General features: G+C 39.4%; 1 long non-coding RNA gene across 3 annotated transcripts; it reads right to left on the minus strand.

The window, feature by feature from the left end:
• Window positions 1–1,709: 1,709 nt before the first annotated feature.
• LOC148189168 (uncharacterized) lies at window positions 1,710–23,888 on the minus strand. 3 transcript variants are annotated; one of them, XR_015776888.1, is made up of 5 exons: window positions 23,635–23,888; window positions 21,623–21,791; window positions 20,115–20,218; window positions 3,237–3,326; window positions 1,710–2,755 (listed from the first exon to the last, which is right to left on the minus strand). It is a non-coding gene; the product is annotated as an uncharacterized LOC148189168 (long non-coding RNA). The 3 variants fall into 3 exon arrangements; XR_015776886.1 differs by lacking the exon at window positions 3,237–3,326 and having other exon boundaries at window positions 1,723–2,755; window positions 23,635–23,884; XR_015776887.1 differs by lacking the exons at window positions 1,710–2,755; window positions 3,237–3,326 and adding an exon at window positions 18,260–19,399 and having other exon boundaries at window positions 23,635–23,885.
• Between the last annotated feature and the right edge of the window lie 948 nt (window positions 23,889–24,836).

A 24,836-nucleotide genomic window follows, 5' to 3' on the forward strand; every position in this document is an offset into this window, starting at 1 on the left:
ATGTGCAAGGTCCGGCACTGCTTATTTCCAATATCATACATAATGAGTGGGTTGTATCTCTAATATTAAATTTAGAAAAATAAAGTAATTAACCTCATATCAGATTCAACAGTTTTTTTGTGGTAATTTTATGACTCTGTTGTTGTTGGAGTCATTTTAAATTTCTCTGTCATTTTCTCTGGCCCAGAGGTACCAAACAGTAACCCTTTCTTATTCGTCACATCAGTCGTCAAATAAGTGGATTTGGCGTTTTATTCCACTCTAGTGGGAAGAGCTAAAAGGAGCTCTGGAAGCAATCAGAAGATGTTTATAAATTTGGCAAAAGGATATTGACTTAATGCTGAGTATAAAATGAAACTGAGGCAGCTGGTGGTAACTGCTTACTATCACGGCCATTAGGCTGTCAGTTTTAAACCAGTCATATTTCTTCATTAGCTTGAGCCACAGTGCTTTACTCGGCTTTGAGGGATTTTAATGATGATGCCGAATTTGTGCAGCACCATGACTGGACTCTCACAGACTTTATTTTAATAGTTGTCTTGGAGATTTAAGCATTTACTTTTGTGTGCTTTTGAGTTTGTTTTTTGTTTTTTGGGGGGGAATTTTCTGTCACCATGTTATGAGAAGAACTGTTGATTACAGTAATCTGGAGTGCCTTTTCTGTGTCCAAAACAAGTGCTGAGACTTAGTGATGTAAAGTAATTAACCATAAAATAGCATCCTCTTCAAATGGATTTTCCTCCTCTCTACTCTTCCCAGTTATCTTACATGAACAGATGGAGTTCATTGAGTTGAAAGTAAATAACACTACAGCATGGTAAGCGTGCTGTATTCTTGTCAGCATCAACTATGTAACAGACTGTATGTGTGCATAAAACATCTATGAGTGGCTTTTTTATTTGCTATTGCAGGTTTTTAATAAAGTTTCTGAAAATCTGTGCAGACGATTTTTTTAATGTTCTCCATGAGAACTCACCAGCATAATATATAGTATTTTCTCACCTGATCCCCAAAATCATGCCTTTAGTCGTGTATGTATGTGTGTGTGTGTGTGTGCGCACCTGCGCCTGTATCAGTCTATCCACAACTAATCTCACAAACTACTGTACCAACAAGCCTAATGGTTTGCGTGCACATTTATGACTGTATCATCAAGGATTTCTTGTATTGCAATGATTTTTTTCATAATTGTTGACAATGTCTGGTGGAGATCTGCACTCTACTGAGTGCACTTTTATAGTTATTTTCTGTATTATTTTCACATTTCGACTGCAACATGCATTATAGGCTATAATGTACTCTGTCACTTTTGACAAGCCAAAATATTTTCTGTTATTTCTCATCAGTCACAACTGATGTGACTCATCTTGTTAAGGACAGTGCATGTTTTGACAGTAAATAATGATATTTCTGAAGGAAAAGTAGGTCTTACTTTTCACATCATTCACAACCACTGGAAGTTATTTATTTAACGTCCTGTTTATAGTGGGACATGCAAAAAAGCCTTTGGGCAACAGGACCACTACATGTTTAATTAAGAATGTAAGGAAGTAAAAGAAACAAATGAAATCAGGTTTACACTGATCACTCATTAAACTAATCTTAAATACCGTGCCGAATACAGATCCTATTAAGTCTCCGCTGATTGGCTGTTTGTCCCAGCAGAGGTGAGTGTGTGAGTCGGAAATGTTCAGGAAATTAATTAGAGGGATTTAGATGAATTCAACCTCCCCAAGGGCACACAAAGCCAAATCATTACTGGTCACACACACATGGAAGTGGATTTCCTCTAGATTGCAAAATAAACAGAGAAATTGTTTGGTTCTTTTTAGGTCACACAAGAGGTCAGACATGACTTGTGTTAAATCTCATTTGTTGCTTCTGCTTTTAGAACCAATGCTGATAAAGAGGTGATAAAAATGTTGTTTAAATGATGATGAAAAAGTCGAGTTGTGAAGATGAAATTGATTTTTGATATGCATTAGTCACTCTTTTTTTTCTGCACAGTATGTACAGCAATAGGATGTTATTTTCTTTGAACCACTCAACAGGGTCTTAAAACAAAACTGGATGCTGCTTTTAAAAAAGTCTTACAGAAGAGACTGGTTTCAGACATTCTGACAGCAGGGTCTAAGACTTTTGATTTGATGTTTATGACTCAAAAGACAGTAACTGATTTAGCTTTACATCAGTTACAGCAAACCCAATTTCTCTCTGTTATTCAAAAACACAGAGTAACTGTTTGCACCTCATTATGATACACTCAGCTTGTCCAGACTTATAAGCAGCATAATGTTTTAATAACAGCAATATGTATCAAAGATGGTTCTTTTTAGGCTCTCTGTCATCATTTGGTTCTACACACACCACAAAATAAATTAAATAAACACCAGCAAAATAATTAAATGTTTCCATTTTAGCAGCAGCAACTTAGCACAACTGCTATACAGCTGAAAGTGAAACATGACAAAGGAAAATAAAGCAGATATCTAAACAAGGGTGCAGGAGTAAAACTAAACTAAGCTAACAGAGAATCAGTTAAAACCTAAAAAAAAAAAAAACATACTCAGGATGAGACTAAAAAATGACTTTCTCTCTGGTCTCCCGCACAGACATCAGTTAAGTATTGCTACACACGATTGTTTCTGGGGGAGAAGGGGGGTCTGCGAGACGTCACCACTACCTGCTTGGAAGTGGCTGCTCAAGAGTTTGGCCCTACTCCATAGATGGTCCATCTCAGGCGCCACTCAGCATGCTGACAAAGGAAAAGAAAAGCATGACATGGTTTGACTCAGCATGGCCGAAAGTGTCAGTGGAAAAACCCTGAAGAACGAATAGCTGTGGATGTGGGCTGGGGCTCCGGGGAGAATTTTGTGCTACTCCTCTGCTGTTAGAAGTTGTGGTGTAGTCTCTGTCAGATCTTAACATACTTTTATGCTGAAATTCTACATTTGAGATGTCAATTATTCAAGGTATGAAAGCACAGTGTGCTTGCAGCACCTTCAATACCACTAATAACAACAATAACAACAACAACAACAACAAATCAGTTTAAAGATTAAATCCACACTTCAAAAGGGGCAAAAACACAGCTATTTTGATCTAATGTAGATGGTGTTTTTCTCTACAGGAAACTCAGACAGCCTGTTGGATTTAAAAGCAGAGAATTTTAGAGTGATGCTTTCTTAGTTTATTTGAACTTTTTTTCTTTTTTAATTTGCCAAAACATGCAGTACCTGAACAAAGAGTTTCATTGTAGGAGTGCTGCTTTGTATTGACCCTAGGTATGGTTCGACTCACAGAGCAGCTCTTTGTGTGATGGGCACCTGGAGGAAATAGTAAAGGAGGATGGAGGTGGTTCAGAGGCAGGACTGCTCTGTGGTTCAAAGTCTCCACTTCTTCCTTTTTTTATGAAATGTTTGATTCATTGCCCTGCTTGGACTCAATGGGCTTATGGACAGTAAGTAAACATTAATTATTTGAAACTACATCAGTCCCTCCAATTAATTAGAGTTCCATTCAAAAAGAAGTTAAAGCTATGCCATCACAGGCATCCAATAGTTGTCTTTTGACATAAGTTCCTTGCTGGTTGCCAGGCCACTGACCGGGCAACAATGTCCAGTGAACTGCGAGGAGCTAAAAATGTTTCCCCGCAATTACATGTTCACCACAATTTCCTGGAATTCCCAGGAGATCATAAATCACCGTCGGGTCAGTCAACTAAAACACTTGTGTTAATACAACATCAACATCAAATGACCCTTCAAATGAACATCTGGGGGCCATATTGAACCTACTTCCCCATTAGCTCTCAGAGCAGGAGACCACATGTGAAAGGTGCTGGTGATTCACAACTGACTAAACAAAAAGGTACAGGTGAGATTAAAAAAACATTTTAAAAACTGCTCAATATTTTATATTCTGCCAAAGTGGGAGCAGGCAAACCTCGCTCAAGTGTTGTTAATATAGTTGCTGAAGGAAGGAGCCTGACTGTTATCCTGCCCTCTTCCTTGTTGCTTGAGAGAATTAATTCAGTGACCTTTTGTTTACACCCCAGTTTTGTGACCTTAGAGCCACCGCCACTACGCCAGTTCACTCAGTCAACTCACGTGGACTGTGAAGAATATGTTCAGTGTTGATATTTGGCACCTAGGCTATGACCTCGTCACTCCCCACAGGGATGTACCGAGCGCCACACAGCTGGGCTGTGGGAGTGATGATAATAACCTCTCCCTCTACGAACACTGACTTAGACCCTATAGGTAGATGCTGGGGTGGAGGAGGGGCTAATGAAGTGCAACAGTGTGGCAAACCAGTCGCAGCAAATGGCAGCTTAGCATTCATGTCAGTAGTGTGGCAGCATAACGTAACAACAGTTTGTTAAACAGAACCATCTGAAAGCCAACCTGTCTATCACTGTCTATAATAGGCCAGTTGGGGAAAGAGTAAGAAAATCTTTTCTTACAGAAGTACTCTCCTGTTCTGAAAAAAAACTGATGCTATTGTAGCACCTACACTGATGTCTTAAGGAGCCACCAATGTTGTTTTGAATGTACAGTTGCCTTTCTATGTCGTCATACTGTCTAAATCTAGTCCTTAGCTGCCAGTAGCTCTTAGAGGGATGCTGCACATTACTTGAAGCCTGGCATGGACTTTCCTGTGATCTCATGATCCTGTGATCTTGTGATCGCGTGATCTTGTGATATCAGCATCTAGCTGTCATGCAAAGTAAGTGGCAGCTAACAGGGCAGGAAAATAGTGAGCCGGATACTAAACAGCTTAACGTCACCAACGAAATGCACAGTGGATATCAGTCCATTCTCATCCTGAAATCATAAAACATCACCGGTCTTTCAGTTCTTTTGGCTAAAGATCGCGAAACCAAAAGGCACTTTCCTGTGCGCATTGAACACTGCTGGGCAGGGTCAGCTGACAACGCTACCGGACAGAACTGGTTAGGGTGCATGCCGGAAGATGGCCAGACAGCTCCTGCAGCATCCACATGACATGTGCACGGGCGGCTTCACTTGAGAACACGGCCAGACAGAATCTGTCACATGCACACTCGACACAGCAGAATGGTGTCAGGTTGAAATGCTGCTGGAAACAACATAAGGAGCCCAAGGGTGTCTACAGAGTGGGTGGGAGGGGTGGTGGATAGCTCCCACAAACAACGGACTTTCAGTGCAATGTTTGCTTCTCATCTCTACACCTTTCCATGTGCCTCCTTCCTCTAATCCTAACTATCAATAACTTTGTCACCTAACCCTAACCAAGTCAGCATGTGTGTTTGTTGATGTCCTGGCATTCCTGTTGTTACTTAAACGTAAGCAATATTCTGGAACATAAATCGCAAACACAGAAGGATACCTATCTTGTAATATGTAGACATGGAAGTCGACTGACAAAAGCAGCAAGATGTAACAAGTTGGGAAGAGGCATAAAACTAAAAATAAATTCTCAGAATGCAATCCCTGAAGTCTTTAGGCAACCAACAAAGATTTTGTTGCCATTTGAGGCTCTAGATTCGGCTTTTGGTTAATTGCCTCAAGTGATGTCACTTGAGCTAGCATCAGTTAAAAAAAATAAAATTTGGGGATGTGAAGGTAGAAAGAAGAGAGCTTATCACAGTCCTGTAGCTCACCTCTCTGGATACTGGATACAGTGTTTTAGGCGGTGCCCCGTTCATTCTTATTAAAGCTGTTCAGTGATGCATGAAGCCAATAAACTTCCGGGGTGTAAAATTACCCCGATTTTCCTCATCACAGGGCCCATACAGCAATACAACATAGGGGCATACACCAGCCATGTGGCAAACATCATTTTTGTCTCCGCTAACTTGAATGGAGATAAAAGGATTAAATCGTGCGGCTCTTCTAGAGTTTCCAAATGCTGCTGGACCAAATGGATCAAATCCTGATAGTGTCATTTCCAAGGGGTTGTTATGCTCATAAAAATGTATTCAATGCTTTACAGATGTCTCTTTGCCAATGTAAGTCCTTACGAAAATGTATTTTTGGGCCCAATTGTATGACATAACGAACATGAACACTTTAATTCCACTGTTTGGCCAATACAAAAATTATCTTCAAAGCCAGGTGCCCTTTCTGGGAGCAAATCTTTGACTAAACTGTCAGTGGTCAAGTTGTATTGTGAGTAATGTAGGTGCTCTTATAGTTAATTTGGAGTACAATTTTTCCCTAATCACACAATTTTCAAAATGTCGGCTTTGCATGTCAAAAATGTTAGTGTCCATATTTCAGTGTTTTTGCAGAATTTTTGGCAATATGTTTAAAACAACATGTTGCATGAGAGAAACAATGGACTCAGGTCAGAAGCTGACCGCCTGAGCTAGCTCAAAGGCCTTGTTTCATAAACACCAGAACTGCATATGAATGGTATGCGTCCATACTGTTTGCTTTTATGAAAACAAAACATTGCAATCAGTAAAACATGATCCAAACCATCCTCTGTTCACAATCCAACTCAAATGGTTCAAATTTAGGAGAAAAGATTATAGTGTAAATCTGTAAGGTAAACACAAACATTGTGCAGTCCCTGCTGCCTCTGTGTTTGGCACGTGAGCTCGTGGTTTCTTCAGGGGGAGAAGTTGGGTAACAGATGAAAGAAAGAAGGACTAAGAGAAGGAGGTGTAAAAGAGAAGGAGGTGAATCGTGCCAAAACGTGTTGCTTTTTGTCAGCCATCAACATGTTTCAACAGACTTTTTCTGATTTTGTTTTCAAGGGTTTTCTCGATGACATCTTCCCTGGTTTTCCTTCCACCATGTTGAGCTCCCCTGCTGGGTCTTTACATGTGCCTGAGGTTATCACAGGACAAATTAACCAGTTACAGCAACATTATCCAACAGTCAAACAAAGCAAGCCTTGGAAAACATCCAACATAGATCTAAGGAGCTTTTGTTTCGGTCGACTTAAAAAGCATGAGTTTGTTTTCATCGTCAGCATTGAGCCAAAGTGGATCGCTGCTGGTGTGCAGACCTTATCCAAGATGATTATAGATTTTCACCATGTAATCATCTCTTCCAATCACAAGATGGGCCTCTCTACGTTAGGCATCATACTTAACGCAAATTACATTAAGTTTCTGGTCAAATGTTGAATTCTTGAAAGCTTGTTCATACACACGAAACGTGAGCTTTGGTTTTGTTTATGTATTGCAGAGAGCCATCATAAGATTTAGCCAGATAAAGAGCGGTCTGAGCTCAGGGCAGGGAGGTAAATATTGCTACAGGGTGGTTGCGGTTTAGAGACTGTTTTGAGGAAGGCCGAAGGTAAAAACAGAAACCACCATACTTTAAACATACTTAAGTGAAATGATCCTCTGCAGAATATTTGGAAGGAAACAAACAGGGAGATGGTAATAATGCTGCATTTTTGCAGAAATTGAAACAAGGGAAAATAATGTTTTTGTGTGCAACTGAAAGCATTATGAGTTTTAGATCAAGAAACTTTAATGCAAGCACTTTTTAAATTATCTTTCATGGTATTGTTTTAAATATAGATTTAATGATATTTAGAATTTAGAATTGAATGTTCCTGAAATTAATAACATATTTTTCAGCATTTTGTCATATCAAAAATATTGCTATCACAAAAATACCCTGAAATATCAAATTATTTCCGAGCCACATCGCCCACCGTTAGCACTAATGATGATTAACATTTAATTTGCATAAAAAGAAGGAAACGTCATTCTCCCGAGCATACCCAGCCCACTACAGGCTCCAAAGTCTGGTATCCCCACACGGTGCATTCGGTAATGATAGAATAATAGTACTGGGCTGGTTAAAGTTAAATTGATGTTGCTATTCTGACAGAGAAAAAAATCTGAGGACTGTCATTGAAAAACATATCAGAATGCCAAAAATAATAATATTAATGCCTTTTTTACCACTGGATTTTTTTCCAGTGCCAGTGTTTCCTCTATCAATGCTAAATTTTATTTTCAATGTGCGACTACAATCAAGCATGACTTCCTACTTCACCTGGATTACAGTTTACAGCATGCATGCCTTTACATGAATCAAATATATTAGTTCTCAGTCAGTATACTCCTCACTTACCAGAAAGCACTTGTCTGCACTCCACTAACTGACATCAAGAATCTGATGCTCCACCATCTGTGTTTTATTATAAGCATGCCCTCCCTGGATAGCTCCCTTTCACTGCTCATCATTTTTTCGATAAACAATCCCAAAGGTTGACATGGGGAGGAAAAAAACAGGACTGCACGAAACAGGTCTGGTTTTATAATCAACTTTAACAGATGTCCAGGGCTTTGTAACAAGAAAGAAAAGCATTTGGGAAATAAATGCAGCTTAACACTTAAAAAGCTCCCTGGTGAGCAGGATGCTCCATTTGTTATGAAAATAAAAAAGTAGAACCGATTTTCATTGCTGAGAAGCGCTCATTCATCATGCTATGGTATGATAGCGGAGACAGTGGCCATATATGCAGATGCGATAGATCTTCCTGTTTCATCACAAGCCTCCGATGGGTGTTGAGTATATTAGTGAGAGGATCAGCCTCATTTAAATACACTTGGTATTTATGTGTCACTGCGGCAAACTTTGCTTAGTATTGGAACAAAACTCTCAAACAACAGTGCTATTCAGTGGGTTTTACCGAACTTGTGTGCGGTTTTAGCACATCTCTTAATAGAATCAACCAAAAAAATCAAAAAGCTGGCCGGAGTTGAAAAAAGTTGCATGTTTCATGCACATCATCATTATAATATCTCATAATACCTAATAATAGAATAATAACAACATGCCTGGACATGAGAGGGCTATATTGTTATGATCTTAAAAGTATTTTTTTTAAATTTGGCACATCCGTGCTTTCCCCTCAGGACGAAAAAATGTTACAACTTTGATGATCCCCTGATTTTTAATAGCGCTAGTATCTATATGACCACATACCTACAAAACTAATGGCATTTCCACCAGCCTCAGCTGTATTTTTTGTTGCTAATTCAAAATATGAGATGTTTGGCAAATGTTGAATGCTTAAATCCTAAACTAAGATGATAACCATGGTAAACATTCTGGCTGCTTGGCATTAGCATGTTAGCATTGTCATTGTGGGTATGTTAGCATGCAATATTAGCATTTAGCTCAGATCACTGTCTAATGACAGCAAGGGCGAGTCCACTTGCGAAAAAATTAGATTATATAAAACTGTATGAGAAAATGACCCTACTTCTCACTTTATCTATTATCTCACTTAACATTTTCCTCATGAATTAACCGTCTCAATTGCTAATTTCCTGCTCTATTTTACTGTGTCTAGTCTATTGTCTATCTTCTAATACTTGTCACGTATGCAGGTCAAGGTCAGAGGGCTTAAGGTCAGGGCAAAGTGGTCATCGTTAGGGTTAGTACTGGTCAATCACTGCACGGTGCATGGCAACTAAGCAGAAAACAGGAGATAAACTCTTTGTCCACAAACTAATAGGTGTGACACCATGGTGGCTAGGGTTACTTCTTTGCAATTTATGGGCTATATTCTATAGAATCGTCATCACCCGTCATGTCTTACAAACTCTGAGTAGTATGCAGAATATTCTGCCTTGGTAAACTGTTGCCAGTAAAGAAAATCCAGACAGCAATTCTGTCATTTGGTTAACAACAATGTGCATTCAGCACATTAATGGTCAAAACAATGAGGTTATTCAGTTGATGAAGCAGAGAACAATGTTATAATGTCAATTATAATCTGAGTATTTGGTTCTCTATTGCAAGCACATCTGTTTTTCTGGGATGTTTCTCAAAATTTTATTATAATTGCTGTGATGTGAACTATGGAAGAACATATTTGCGTAACATAACATAGACTTGCTGTGAAGAAGAATATGCTGTATTCAATATTATCATAGTAAGTATTACCAACTATTTACCCAAATTAAACCTTTATATCTGCATACTTTGGCCTTTTAACAAGGGGGGCTCAAGCACTATAAATTCAAGATTCCATCATCACCTTTACTTTTCGGTACATTTAATGCAAACATGCAAAACAAAACTGACTGTTGAAACAATTCAGCAAGAGACCCCAAACAATCAAATTATTTAAGTATTAGAAATTTAAAGAGCTCATGGATGTAATGAAAAATATAGTATGTTGCCCCTTTGGCTGACAAAAAAAAGCAATTACAGGTAAAAAAAAAAAAAACTTAAAACAAACAGACCATGACTCATTGAGAATTTCTAGACGGTGCTTTTAGGGATGTTTTTTTACCTCATCCACACCTATGTGGTTACAAACTGGCAAAAAATCATAAATTCTCTTGTCATTCATCACAGACTTCACCATCCAACAAAAGCACAGCCAAACCTTTTAGTGTGTTTGGTTTTCCGTGAATGTGAGACCGTATTCCCGTGTGGGCATTGTTCATTACGGATAGATTTGTGCATTTGAAGTCTCTCCTCTCTCAAACATTTGATATGTTACAGAAGGCTATTAAACTTCCACATCAAGGAGAAAGGTCAGAGAATCATTTTCAATGCAGATGAAAAGAGAGAACGCTACATTATATTAAAAATGTATAATGTCTGAAATCCCCTAAAAACACACTGCAGTGCATCTGACCCATTGTGACACTTGTTGCATTATTTATCATTCATGAATAATCAAACGAACAACAAAACAACCCTGAATATCCCTGTGAGATATCAGATAAAATATGTAAACAGTTCATTTTTGGGCAACAAGAGGATTACTAATTTCTCTTTGTGTAGCCACTTTCAAAACAAACTGCAGGAAAACAAAGGCTTGAATGCCGTAATTGAAAAATGGAAATGATTTAAATATTTACGTCTTGTAAACTATTTTTGTTCAAGTGAATCACATTCCATCTAACTTTGCCATTTTCCTGCCATTGAGGCTGAAATTATTCAACCATGCCAGCTAAGGAAATGTACCCAGTAATTGGTTTTGAAAGAGACCATTTATGCCTCCATGAAAGACCAGTTTTCAACCCAGTTTAAATTAATATTGTTGGCTTGTTTTCATGTGGGAGTCGCCATTTTAGGATGTGAACTGTTGAGCAGCTTGGCCATGATAATTAGTTACTGTGCTTCCCTCATTTAATTGCAGTGTTTGTTTAGCCAAGAGAGGAAATGGGAAAGTGTGAATAGCCCGAAAAATCCAAACTGTGAACATCTTCTTAAAGGAATAGTTTGGGATTTGCATCCTTTAGAGAGTTAGATGAGAAGATTGATACTATCATGCCTGTATTGTAAAAGAAAGCTGTGTTACAAGTAACAGTCCTGCATTCAAAATTTGGCAGTAAAATGCATTAATGACGATTGTTAATGTAGACTGACTAATGCTCAGCATAAAAGCCTCTAGAACATGAAAAAAAAGTGTCAACACGTGTAGGGCTGGGGCTAAGACACGCCCAGTCACTCCGTCATGCTGTCATGTTTAGTTCAGAATGAGGACCCAAATGCAGAATAGCAGGCAAGTAATTAGTAAAAGCTAAGCCTTAATGCTGATAAAACCTGGGTGGGCAGATTTTGTCACCAGCGTGTTTCCCCTGTTTACAGTCTTAATGTTTGGCTAAGCTCGTTGTCTGCTGGCTGTAGCATCATATTAACCATAAAAGCATTAGGGTGGTGTCAGTCTACTTTTGTCTCAACTCTCTGCAAGACTGAGCAACACGTCCTCATTTCAAGTCATGTTGCCACTTTCCAGTAGACTTCCCCCGTCTACATATTATGCTCTAGGTATCCTTCTGTGTCTGCTCTTTACCTCCTGCGATGTGGCTACCTTGATGTCAGCAAATGCAAATGGTGAGATGACGCAGTACGTGGTTGTGTAGACAACACAAGCACATGCCAACCAACGCCGGAACATCACCAAACACACATGCTGGCATGGATGGTTAGGATTAGGTGACAAGTCATTAATGGTTAGGATAAGGGGAAGAAGGCACGAAACATCAAACACTTGCATGAAACTCCAGGGTTTGATGTACCCATCCAGCGCCCCTCCTGCCTTTGCTATAGGCACACTTGTGTTCCTTATATTCCGTCGTTACTGGTAGCTTTTCCAGGTGACACTGTTTTGTGGCACAATATGTGCACACAACAGTATCGTCAGGCCGCATTCGCAAGTGATGTAGCAGGTGCTGTCCAGCCATCCGCCGGTGTATAATATCACCCCGACCGGCTGCTGGATGCTACACTGAAACATTTCAGGTGGCTTTTTGCATCTCGATCTTATGCTAAAAGTACTGTCAAAGCGGCGTTTTGGGGGGGGGGTTAGGCTCCAAATGAGAATAGGTTGGTCTAAACTATCCACAAGACTGAGACAAGACCTGCAACATGGGAACACAAACTACCAGCACATCTAAGGGTGTTTTCATACAGGCATTGTTTAGGTCAGCCCAATTGAACTTTGGGCTTGAGTGCACTGCGTCTGGGCCAGTGTGAACACAGCAGTCGCACTCTGGTGCGGAACATAATGGTTATCAGCTAGTGGTACACACAAACGATAACGAATGCAATGACCAGCACCAGGAACCACACGGCTCCATTGTGCACATTTATTTCTATTTACTTCTCAGCACTTCTTTTTTTGGTTGGGATTCGGGAGTCATGGAAACATGATGCTACGCACTTCTTTTTCCGGCCAGGAGTCATAGAAACATGACACTCCGCCAGTGGTGCGGCCTTTGGACCAGAGTAAAAACAAAAGGTGTGTGAAAGCAGGCCGTATTAGCTGAAAAATGAAACAATGTATAATTTTTAAATCTGGCGCGCACCAAGGGACTGCACTAACATACGTGAAAACTACCTAAAGCTAACTTATAAATTTAAGTTAGTTTTTTTCCCCTTTTCACAGGCCAAACTAACTTAACCACCTGTTTGCAGTAACTTCACATTCACTGCACAAACATAAAAGTGGCACTGATCCTCTCATCTAACTCATGGCAGCAAAATAGGCCTGTGAATATTTTGCTTAATTCTAAACTATTTCATTAAGTGCACTTAGTGTCAATCAGAACAATCTCACAAGCATCATACTGTAGTAAAAGGAAAAACCTTTAATAGTGTGCATTTTACACATCCCCTTTAGTCTTAAATGCAGCTGACACTGCCTGTTGTGAATCATGTCCTGCCCACTCACTAGGTTTCGCTCTGTGTTGAAATAAAAGAGCCGGCTTTCACACTTGTCATTCCTCTGCTAATTCAAGATCAGCCTTAACACTCCTAATTACTCACTCATTCATCCTCTTCACACAGGCTTTCTTTCCATTCTGTTTCACAGCACCAGCAGGCAGTAATGCTGGGAGAGCGTCCTCATTATGGAGGAGACACCAGTTTGGGAATAGTTCTTCAAACACAAGTTTGGTGGCTGCTTTACTTGGAGAGATACAATCAACCTTGGAGTGTCCCTGTGGGGGAAACACTAAAGCTGAGTTATGCGGCTGAGTGTGGGAAGAAAAGTGTAATAACTTTCACCTGAATGCCTCCACTCTACCAAACACCATGGGTTTGTCATTCACAGGCGTCAGACCCCCCCTGTGTACAGAGAAGGGGGCCTGTAGGGATCTAGCACTAATGAGGCAGCAGGCATTTCTCTGGCTCGTAACAACCCACTGTGTGTGGAGCCTTTCTCTTAACTAGAAGCTGCACCCAGTACCAGCTACTATTTCTCAGAGTGAAAGGGATTCACAATTAATGATGCAATTATGCTAATGGAGTTGCCAAGCTGCTCGTTTGCCTCCCCTCCTACTAAGTATCAATCCTGTTAAAGAATGGGACAGTGAAAGCATCACTGCTCAGATTCAGAGTATTTATTTGCCAGGGAATCTGAGGTTTCCTGAGAAATGGCGGGCGGTGCAAAGTTGATGACAACAATTGGCTAAGGAATAACAGAACTCTTGTTTATTGTCACTCAGCTTTTCATGCTAATGTGGAGAGTTGGACTGGCAGGCGAGTCGATTTTCTTGAGATCCAATCAGGTTTTGGCCACAAAGTGATCCATTTCATATTGACAGTATGACATCATTTATATTGCTGCAGCCATGGAGCATAGTATGAGCTGTTCTGGCATGAGGGTGCATTTTCCTTCTGTCAAGCAAGGTCCAACATTTTCCATCCACCTTTGTGTTGTATTCGCTTGCTCTGATGGTCTGATTGAGTCCATTTTCCTGTCATACTCATACTGCAGGCCTGTGTAATTCTCTGCCGACAATAATGACCGCACCTTGTCGTCTGAGAGAGAGACAGTTGAAAAAGCTCCTGAAAAGAGCTATACCAGTACATGCAGTGGATTTTTTTCTCCATAGTGACAAATGGCTGTTAAATAAAAAGAGGGCTGTAATTGTGCTTGAAGTTCCTATAACAGTGGCCACATTGGAAAAACCAAAGAGTAACCCATATTTTTACTGGCACTTACACTATCATGTAATACAGATTGGTGTATTTTTTATGTTTCCATCCAAAACCACTGAATTCAATGTTTAGTTAACCTTCAAAACAGCACCAAAACCAGCAGACTATACTAACTTAAAATGTCAGCTCACGCTCCTTGTTTGAAAATTAAAATGTCTATCAAAACTATTTACTATTGTTCACTGAGTATGGTGGCTGTAGACACTGTCAGTATCTCAAGTGAATCTACCAACCACCAGCAACCTTTTGTAACATTTCTATATGCTCTGGCATATGTGTGGTCCCCTTCCCCTTCAACATATTTCCAGCCAACCTGGCTCTATAGGGCATGTTTCAGAAGATGACTGACAACTTGTGAAGCCTTCATACTTTACTCAAAATACATGATGACGTTACAGACCCTCATGACAGGGACAAATCATTAAGTATAAACTTTGCTTGGTAAAGAGAAGCATCGTTGAGGCATTTTTTAAAACAACCAAGATGGCTGCAGCTGATGTGGACCTTTCTGTCGAAGTGCTATTTTCAAATTCTGAAGGCAAAAATGGCAACACTCTCTCACAGACATGTTGATGCTACACCATCACAGCTCACCTCTGCACACTGTACAGTGTTTACATTTGTTTGTCACTCAGCACTGCTTCACATGTTTCATTTCACTGGGTGGTTGTAGGTCTATCCAGAACTGAGAGGTTCCAGACAAACTTACATTTTAATTTGGTCTGCGATTTTAGGCTAGTTTTGCATATGCTTTCTGCAAAACTACATAGTTCTAAAGCCATGTGGAGGCCTTTTGTTACCTTAGTTTTTTTTTTCTTCTGTTACAAACCCTTTTCTAAGTGCACCAGTAGTTTGTTGAGGTATGCAAGTTCTTCATATGTTCTTTTTTTTTTTTTTTCTCTGAAAGAGGAACACCACTGATTTGACACATCAACGCTATCTGTTGTTCCACAGTGAAGTCTGATAACGAGGCAGAATCAGCTAGGTCTCAAGCCTAAACTGAGAAAAATCTGGGGGGTGTTAAAAAGAGGTGAGACTATAACCTCTGTAGACTGCTCCTCATCTCCATTCAAGGCAAGCAACTCAGTGTATATATATAAAAATTTCAAATAATATATCAAATTTATTTGGTTCTCTTACCCCTTTTAAACTCTCTATTATGAGTCTGACACTTAGAAGTACAGTGCTAAATCAGATGAGTACTTTAATTCTTTTGAAGATATGATAATTACACCATCTTTTGAAATCCAATGCTCTGATCATCATTTTGCAAACATTTTGCAGGAAACAAAAGGATGCACCACAATGTCAAAAAAAATCTTTTCTGTCAGACAAATAAAACCACTGATTCTGCAATACTTTGTGCTAAATGTTTGTAACTTGAAAGTGGCTAATGGGAAATAGCTTTTCACTGGTGTTTATTGAAAATATCACAATATAAATACCACAGCGCTCAGAAAGTGAGAATGTGGCAGCAATTATTTTGTCTGCTTTTGTTTGCAAGTGTTCAGCTTCATTACCATAAGCTGCAGTCAGTTGCTATTGTTTGCTGTCTCGGCTTTGGAATCATCTCAAATGTTTGATTGCCAAATCGCTCACAGCTTGGATGAATGCAAGTGGTGCCAAGCTGGTAATCACACCTTATAATCAGGCAAATCAAATCACCAAATTCATGAAACACCTCAACTGAAGTGCTTGTGTTTTTATTTCTATGAAGACAGAATTTTCTAGACCTTTAAAAGACATAGACTGACAGATTTTGATGTCAATGCAAAACCAACAGGAAATAATTATTTAATCATCTTTGACCGTGTACCACCCAGAGTAAAAAACAACACACACTGCAGCCAACCCTCTAAACTACAATTCATAAACATGTAAATGGTGATGCTCAGGGGTGGTTGTGTTTTGATTAAACTGAGAGCAGCAGTAATTGGAAACGTAACACCTGTGAGTCCCCGCATAATCACATTACTTCCCATGCCAGGATCTTTCCACTCCTCCACATTTCATCAGAGACGAACTGTATCTGTGAGCATAAAGCCATATGCATGATTGTTTTGCTCCACTGTGCTTTGGCTTGCACGGATGAGTAAAGGTTAATTATATAAGCAATGTGCAAAGGAGTGCTGTGTGTCAGCTGCAGATAAAATGCTGAATTAAAACACTATGCTTTTTAACTGTCATGAACGGAGTAATGTCTTGTAGTATTTGCATTTATCATATTTTATTACAGTCTGAACCAAAATGTTAGTTCATTTCATTTAACAAGCTTAATGCAAGGCCCCAGTCAGCTTTCCGAACAATAACTGTCACATTACACAACGTCTAAAAAACCACACTACACAAGCTGAACAATGGCTACCCAAAGCCTGACAGTCAGTGGAAGAAATGAATACTAACTAATGGTAGACAATCCTGTCTGTGTTTGCAAGGGCTTGTAGATGTGGAGGTGGGGGGAGTCTGCTGAGGGTTCCCAGGAGATTTCCCTCCCATGAACAATACCATGGCTGCCTGAGTGTTTGCTCTTGTCAGTCACCTGCCACATGACGACAGAGACGAAGCAGCCAACAGCAGCTTGAGTCAACTCCAGACTATGATGAGAGAACAGTAACACAGCAACTGAACTGCATCCTCCTTCCTCCTGCTGCCACCAAACGCTATGTGAAGTCAAAGTAAGTTATGTGAAGGTGATACAAAAACAAAATGATTTTTGTGCAACACCATGCAGATGAAGGGAGACTTCATCCTCAGCCCTTTTCAGCACTTGATAATCATCAGATGCCTATTTCAAATGTCTTAGCTTGTTGTTGCTATTATAAATCATGTCACACTTTGTTTTTTCATGTTGAAAGCTTAGTTAATTAAATAAAAACAACCATGCTGAAATCATAATGACCATATTATTTTGTTAAGCGGACTACAACAACAATGAGCACATTTCAGAAAGTGTTCTTGACATTCAGACCTCACAGACTCTCCCCGTTTCCTTACGGAGTGACATTTCATATGTGTGATATAATGGAGGTGGAGAGCATTACACAACACTTGCACAGACAATTAATGATGTAGGTGAAATATTGAATATGAGGGGAAGCCTTCACAGATGGAAAGAGTTTACAGGGATACAGGTATAAATTACTGTTGCAATTTATGAATTGATCATCATTCTTTTATTGAGATTTTTTTTCATATCCACTTCATGGTTCAGCTCGACTTGGCTCAACTTACTTTGGTAAGAGGTGCTTTTCTTGATTTCATTGTCCACTGCAGATATTCTCCATCAATGTCGGCTGGATTCTTAGCTGACTGTCAGAGCAACGCCATGTTCAATCATCTTCAACACCACTCGTTTGCTTTATCTTGCGCTCTCTTGATCATTTCAATGGCAGCCAAAGAGAGGAATGTCTGTATTTAGTCAACGGACCAAAACATGGCTTTTGAGTCTGTGTTGAGTGAATTAAGATTTTGCAGCTGCTATCAATGAGTGCATGGCTATTGAAAAATGGCCTGTCTGTCATTGGTTACAATTGTCTCTGACCAATCAGTGGTCTGCAGTGTTTCAACTCCACCTTCGATTATCAGCTCAGCTCACTTTTGCAGTCGACTTGAGGTGAGTTGTGTCATACCATGCAGATATGAGGTTTTTAAAAACAGAATGCACATTAAACCAGCCTGTTCTCATTCTCAGTTTCTCTCACCCCTTTTCCATATGATATCAATGCCAACAGCAGCCTGTGGCATCCTTAAGAGACACACCAGGCTTTCAATTTACTCCACTGTAAACCTTCAACAGCAATACTTGGGAGATGGAGGGGCAAACAAAACCATTATGAAACCAATGTCAGTGTTGCTTTAACAAAATGTTACATCACTTATGTCAATTTGATGATGGCATTACATAGAAAGTGAGGGGACAACCAAACTTCTTACAGTTCATCCTTGGTGGGATTGGACGTCTCCACCATTTCACAATTCCATAGCTATACATCCATTACAGTATTGCATTTGTTGGCATGTTACTCAGAACCACAAATGTCAACCTCATGGTGGCTAAAGGACACGTTGGGTGATCTCCAAAGTTGGTAGGATTTATGGTGTAGTGACCACAATAGTCTGTACAAAAAAACTGTAAATCTATCCTATGGTTGTTGAGATATTTGAGTCTGGACCAATGTGGTGAACTGACCAACTGACTTACACAGGACGGACACTTCCATCTCTGGAGTCATGCCATTAGGTTGGCTGAAAAACACAGTAAACAGTAGCTCCTCCCATGCAACAGAGCACTTTTTCATTCATCCAGAGAATCCCATTTTCTCCTCCTTAATGTGCCCTTTGCAGTATCATGTATCTGCCAGACACTGCACCACTGACATGGCTGGATAAAAATTTCAGTTGACGGGAGATGAAAGGCTTTATTCTACCATTGCAGCCATTCAACTCAGTAGCTTATCATCCAAATTCCACCATCGCAGCAAGGCCTACCAATGTATAAAATATGCATTTTAAATCTATATTTAGATAATATCGTGATGGAGTATCCCACAGGAGCTCTGCTCTCCATAGCAACAGTACAATACATTAGAAAATGAGTGCTCTTTTCACTTAGTGTCTCTCCTTTTCACATATTCATATTTCCACCATGGCAGGGTTTTGTTTGACCACCTAATTTACATTACAGTGGCAGTCTTAGTGGCAAGACTAACAAGGAGGCTTCAAAGCCTTTGCCGAGGGCTTCTATTCAGAAGTGGTCTACTGTTTGACAGATGAAACACTGGTCAATCCCCAGTTCATTTCCCTTTTCTATTGTAAGGAAGTACTGTGGGTTCTGGCAACTGCTGAGATTCTGAGCAAGCTCCATGTCTCCAGGTCTGTCACAGCTTCACAGAGCACCACTCATATTTAGAGTGAGTCACAGTGAAAGGATGATTGCTGTCTGTGATGTTGTGATGAAGTTTCATTCATGGTCACTGGGCAAACCACCAGAAAAAACAGAGCTATCCAAGGTCAGATATGTTTGTATATGACAGAGATGCGGACAATATTCACAAGAATACACATTGCATCTTTGACGGATCCTATCTTGACATATCTCCGTAAACGGACAAAACTGGACCCTGAAATATCTGGAATGAGGATATCCATCCGTGAATAATACATAAAATACCCAACAATGTAATCTACTTAAGATCTATGTGTTGGATCTTTTCAAACATTACCAGCATCTTTTTACGTATCCTGTTTCAGATATCAGATATAAGTGTACCTGATACCCGACAAATATGTTTCCATATATTTAATGAATCTCTGATATCCTTAATATACATATAATATCCTGAAATCAAATTTGCATATATCAGCTGCATCTTTGACGTATTCTCTTTAAGATATCAGATATAAATGGACCTGATAACCCATGGATATGATTTCATGTATTTAATGCATCTTTTATATCTTGAAATATACATATATCTTGAATTTAAATCTGCTTAAGATCTTTGTCACATGAGGAATAGAGATAGACAGAGAAAAAGAGAAGTCAAACTAGAGATAAGGGATAGTTATAGAAATGAGAGATGGATAGTCATGGCACGGCAGCCATAATCACTAAACAAAAAGATCAGTCGGCACGGCAGCCAATCAAAACCACATCTCAGACTTAAAGAAAATAAAAATATCCCTTACTATTCGTAGATCTAGTTTGGTGGCAGTAGCTCAGTCTGTTGTGGAAACCAGAGGGTGCTGAGTTGGAGTCCAGAAATCCAGCGTGGACCAGGTTACAGTGTGGACTGTTAGAAAGACAAAGAACAAGGAGATATAGAGGGATAGTCATGGCACAGCAGCCAAACATCACAACACAGACATAAGGCCCATTCGCACAGGACTGTTATTACCTTGGGGCCTCATGTTATGTTGAAAATACCCCCCCACATCTGTTTTAATGGAATGCATTCACACAGGATAAGCAATGGCTATGTTTTACCCAAATTTACTGACAATATAATTCTAAATTTGTAATACAGTAAATGTATAATCATAAATTCATGGCTGATAATGAGTTTGATTTTTTTCTCTCTCAAAATGAGACAACTGATAAAGAAGTACTTATAAAACAAACAAAATGTCTATTTAATACTATGTACAATTCAAAAAAAAAAAACTTTATGTATCCCCCAACTGCGACAGCTGAACACAAAAACAAAAAAGGAGGAATATCAACTAAATAAATATCTAAAAATAAATTAATTAATCAAACACATTTTTTTTAAAAATGGGTAGTAGCCTCCACTACCAGACCACCCGTGAGTAGGTTACAGATGAGCTGTCACTGTATGGGAAAGATTTATTTAAGTGATTTTAATACCAATTAGGGCCTTATTTTTAGATTAATTAATCCAGTGACTTTTAAGACTTTTCTTTCCTGGCACGCCAGGACTTTAATCCTTTTTTCTCACTGTAAAATAAAAATGAATATTTGCTCTAAATTAGGTTCTCATGTTTTCAATAATTGTAATAGCACTCATGATTTTACCCCTCTGTTATGATCATTTGAACTATGTTTTTTTTTTTTAATTTAATTGAGAATTGTTTTATCCATAAACAACATTTTTTAGGTTCACACTCCATCTTTCAGTCTTTACTGGATGGATTTAAATTCAACATGTTATTCTTGCTTTTACAAATTAAAATAAAAAAAAATTTACTTCTTCCTGAATATATGATCACAGAAATTATACAATCATGTCTGTTTGATGTTACAGTTGGGCATAAAATGTCCTTTAAGTTTACTAATGGGGTGATGGTAAATAATAAGTTCACAAACAACTTTTTAGGTTGTGGCTTGTGAGTTTAACCGACAAGCGAGGAGACGCTCTCAAAGCCAGCTGACGGGAGGCACATCAGCACGAACATGCCCCCCACCCCCAACAACATTAGCTCGTTAGCTAGCTATCTACTGTTAGCTTAACAATGATGCACCACCACATCAAGCACGCGTCTATCAGTGATCCTAAAGTTGCTAAAAACTTTTAAATTGTCCGAAATATACTAGTTTTCCAATCACAGAGAAAGAATTTTCACCACAGTGTAACATTACAGCTTCAAACACATCAGTAATACATCTAAAATAAAAAAGGCCTTTTTTAACCGCAATAACGACACGGAAAATGTTGGAAGATTTCTGAAATACTCACCAAATGAGAAGGATTTCTTCCGGATGTTAGAGGTCCAGAAAGTTCCACCAAGTTAAAGGTCCACCAGCGAACATCCAGAAGGTTCCAGAAAGTTCTGACGGTCCATAACATGCGCGACACTATCCCTCTGTTACCGACATCCGCAATAGGCGGGGTCAGCCTGAGTTACCTGGCAGTTGTTCCAAAAAAAAAAAAAAGACAGACACACACACATCTAGATATAAACCTATTACACTGGAAATGATCTAAAAGGAGCTATAGAGGTCATCCAAATAATGTCCATAAACTATATTTATATTGTATATTTAAGTATTTAAAGAAGCAATCAAAATGTTCAGAAAACTTCCACATTTGCTATATGAGGCCATATTTTCATTGCTGTATTTTAATTAGGATAAAAAGAAAGTCTAAACAGCACAAATTTTTAACGTCTATTTTTGGGCTACACAAGGACCAAGTCAGACAGTCTAAACATAGACCAATTTTCAATGTATTTTTTTCTGGGCTGAATTAGGACAAAAACAGACAGTCTACACATTGACTAACTTTATAACTTATATATTTATCTATATTTCTATATTACAACATAAGCATCTTTGACAAATTAGTTTAATGTCAAAGACATGTTAAACATGTAACAAAAATTAAGTGCTCGTTGCTCTCTCGCCATGTCTTTGCAAGAAATCAAGCCAATTTTCTCAGCTTTCAAAGGGTTAAGGGGGCAAAACGATACCAAGAACATGTATTTTTCTACATTTAAATGCACAGAAATTTTAAGTTTTTTCTGTCTATTTTCTCTGTAAATTTGAATCCTGCCAACAATCAACAGGTTTATCCATAAACAAGGATAAAGAGACCCCTCAGGATGACTTATCACCATGTACCCAGAGTAAATGAGCGCCCCCTGCCCATCCTCTCTCATCCTCTCCTGTCCTCCTCACAGTGTGACAGTTCAGTCATGTCCCCAATAACAGAATGTCAACCTGGGTGCTGTATCCTGGGCCATTAATCTCCCTAATTGAATAAAAATGAAGAGAAACCACTGTGATGAGAAAGGGCAGAAGAGTGTCTGGGGTGTGATTTAATGAACCAAATGATTAATGGCAGAGGATGACGCCCTGTTTAGGACTGTGGGTGGCATGTCAGAGGACAGCTTGCCAAAATGCCCTTTCCATGGCCCTCCCTTTAGTACTCAGGGCAAACACCCCTGCTGCACCTAAGCATTGTAAATTTCGAGCCAAAAGAGAAGCCAGTGTGAGAAGGAAAGTTTATCTCATCTGTGGAATACACAAGTAGTTAAATCTGAAAGAAAAGGAACAGACAGAACAGGAAAACAATGGAAAAGGACAGGAAAACAATAATGATAACAGAAATAGAATATAAAAAGGACAGAAAAAAATGGAGGACAGGAAAGGAATGGAAAAGAATGGGAAATTGATTGAAAAAGAAATGGAAGGGGCTTGGAAAATAATGTAAATGTCAGGAAATGGATAGGAAATGAATGGAAAGCACAAGGAAGTTCAAAAGAAGAGAAGTCAAATTACATCACAATATTGGGATACAACACAGGTGCAGTGAAATCTGGCCTGCAGTTCCCAAAAGGATCAAAAGCTGGTGCACTATCATAGAACAAAAAGTCTGCAGTAAAAGGCCATAAACAAATACTTTTACTATGCAAACGTTCTATTGTATATCAGCCATCATCAATTTGAGTGTACCTTAAAGTTTTGTCAGGCCGTGTGCACCTAAAAATAGCGCACCCACAGAACACCTGAGCAGACATCATCCCTTTATTTCTATCGCCGTCTGCTGTAACCTTCCAACACTGCAGCCCCAGTTACATTGCACATGTTTCGTACCCCACAGCTCCCATGGGGTCAAAGAATGTGTCATAGCCTCTTCTGTACAGTTTAGGAAAAAGAACAGGAAATCAAAGTTTACTGCAGCTTTTAAAAAGGCTTGAAATAGCCGCCCACAGATATGACCAGCTCACTGTATTTGGTTGTACTCACTGTTGCGGTTTGATAATCCAGGGTGTTTCAGGTGATGATTGATTTGCAGGCTGTGAAGAGAGTTGCTGGATGAGGCCAAACAGACTGTCTGACTGTTGCATCAAAACAAAATTTTTAAAAACCCAAACAAACATTCACCCCAAATGAGCAGGCCTTTGCAACACAGAGTTCAAATCAGTGTGTCAATAAATGCATTCAACAAACTAAAAAAAATCCCTTCCTTCCCTGTTCAAGTAATTTCACACACCTGCCTTTTTAATGAGATCTTGAGATGCCAGGTGATGCATTCAAGTGACTCAAAAAAAAAGAGAAATTATAAGGGCTTGCTACAAATGGAAGGAAAAGGAGAAAGGACAGGGAAGGAAAAGGGGCTGCAGGTTGCCAGGTCAGTCCTTGTGGGGCCTGTTCTGCTGAATGCAGCATTAACTTGACAAATTAAAGGCAAACCGATGTGGAATATGGTCTCTTTCAAGGCTCATTAGTGTACAATCACAATTTGTTTCATATACTGTAAGGTATATGGCTGCTGGAGTGGCTACTGTAAATATACTGTATGATTAAGACTTCAGCACAGCTCCCATAAATGAGAAACTGTGCTCCATTACTGGATCTGTCGTATTCTTTTTGATGGATGTCATGTGAATTAAATAAGTGACTGGCACAGCGCACTCCCTGGTTTCAAAACCATGAGGAGTTTTTTCACAGGCGGAAGCAAATGTGCACACACCTGTTTTTAAAAAGCCTCCTTCCTCTTATTCCCTTACATATTTCAAAGGGAGACTAATGACATTTGCAGACGCAGTGTGATTACATGGCATGTTAACGCTCCTGAAGACAAAGTCGTGTCTCAGGCCGAGAGGGGAAATTTATTTTACAGCGGGGGCAGCCCGACACAGATGTTAACAGAATCACAGCCATCTGCCTTGAGGTGGCCACCACCTCACGCCCCTGCTGGTAGGCCGTGCCATGTTTGTGCAAAGTCACACTGTGCCATCAGCTGCCAAGTCATTCATAATGACCCAAAGGGTTAAATGTGAACATAGACACACAAACACAGCTGGACAGGCACACAGTGGTATCATGGCACACACAGACACGGAGACTGCGGCTCCTCCTTGTCTTCACGCTGAAATCTATCACACAAAACGCAATGACTGCAGGTTGGTGATTAATGAGCTTCTCAACATGTCTGAGCCTCCGGG

Source organism: Plectropomus leopardus, chromosome 7 (assembly GCF_026936395.1).
Source record: "Plectropomus leopardus strain MGB_pleo_1.0 chromosome 7, ASM2693639v1, whole genome shotgun sequence".
Lineage (NCBI taxonomy): Eukaryota > Metazoa > Chordata > Actinopteri > Perciformes > Serranidae > Plectropomus > Plectropomus leopardus.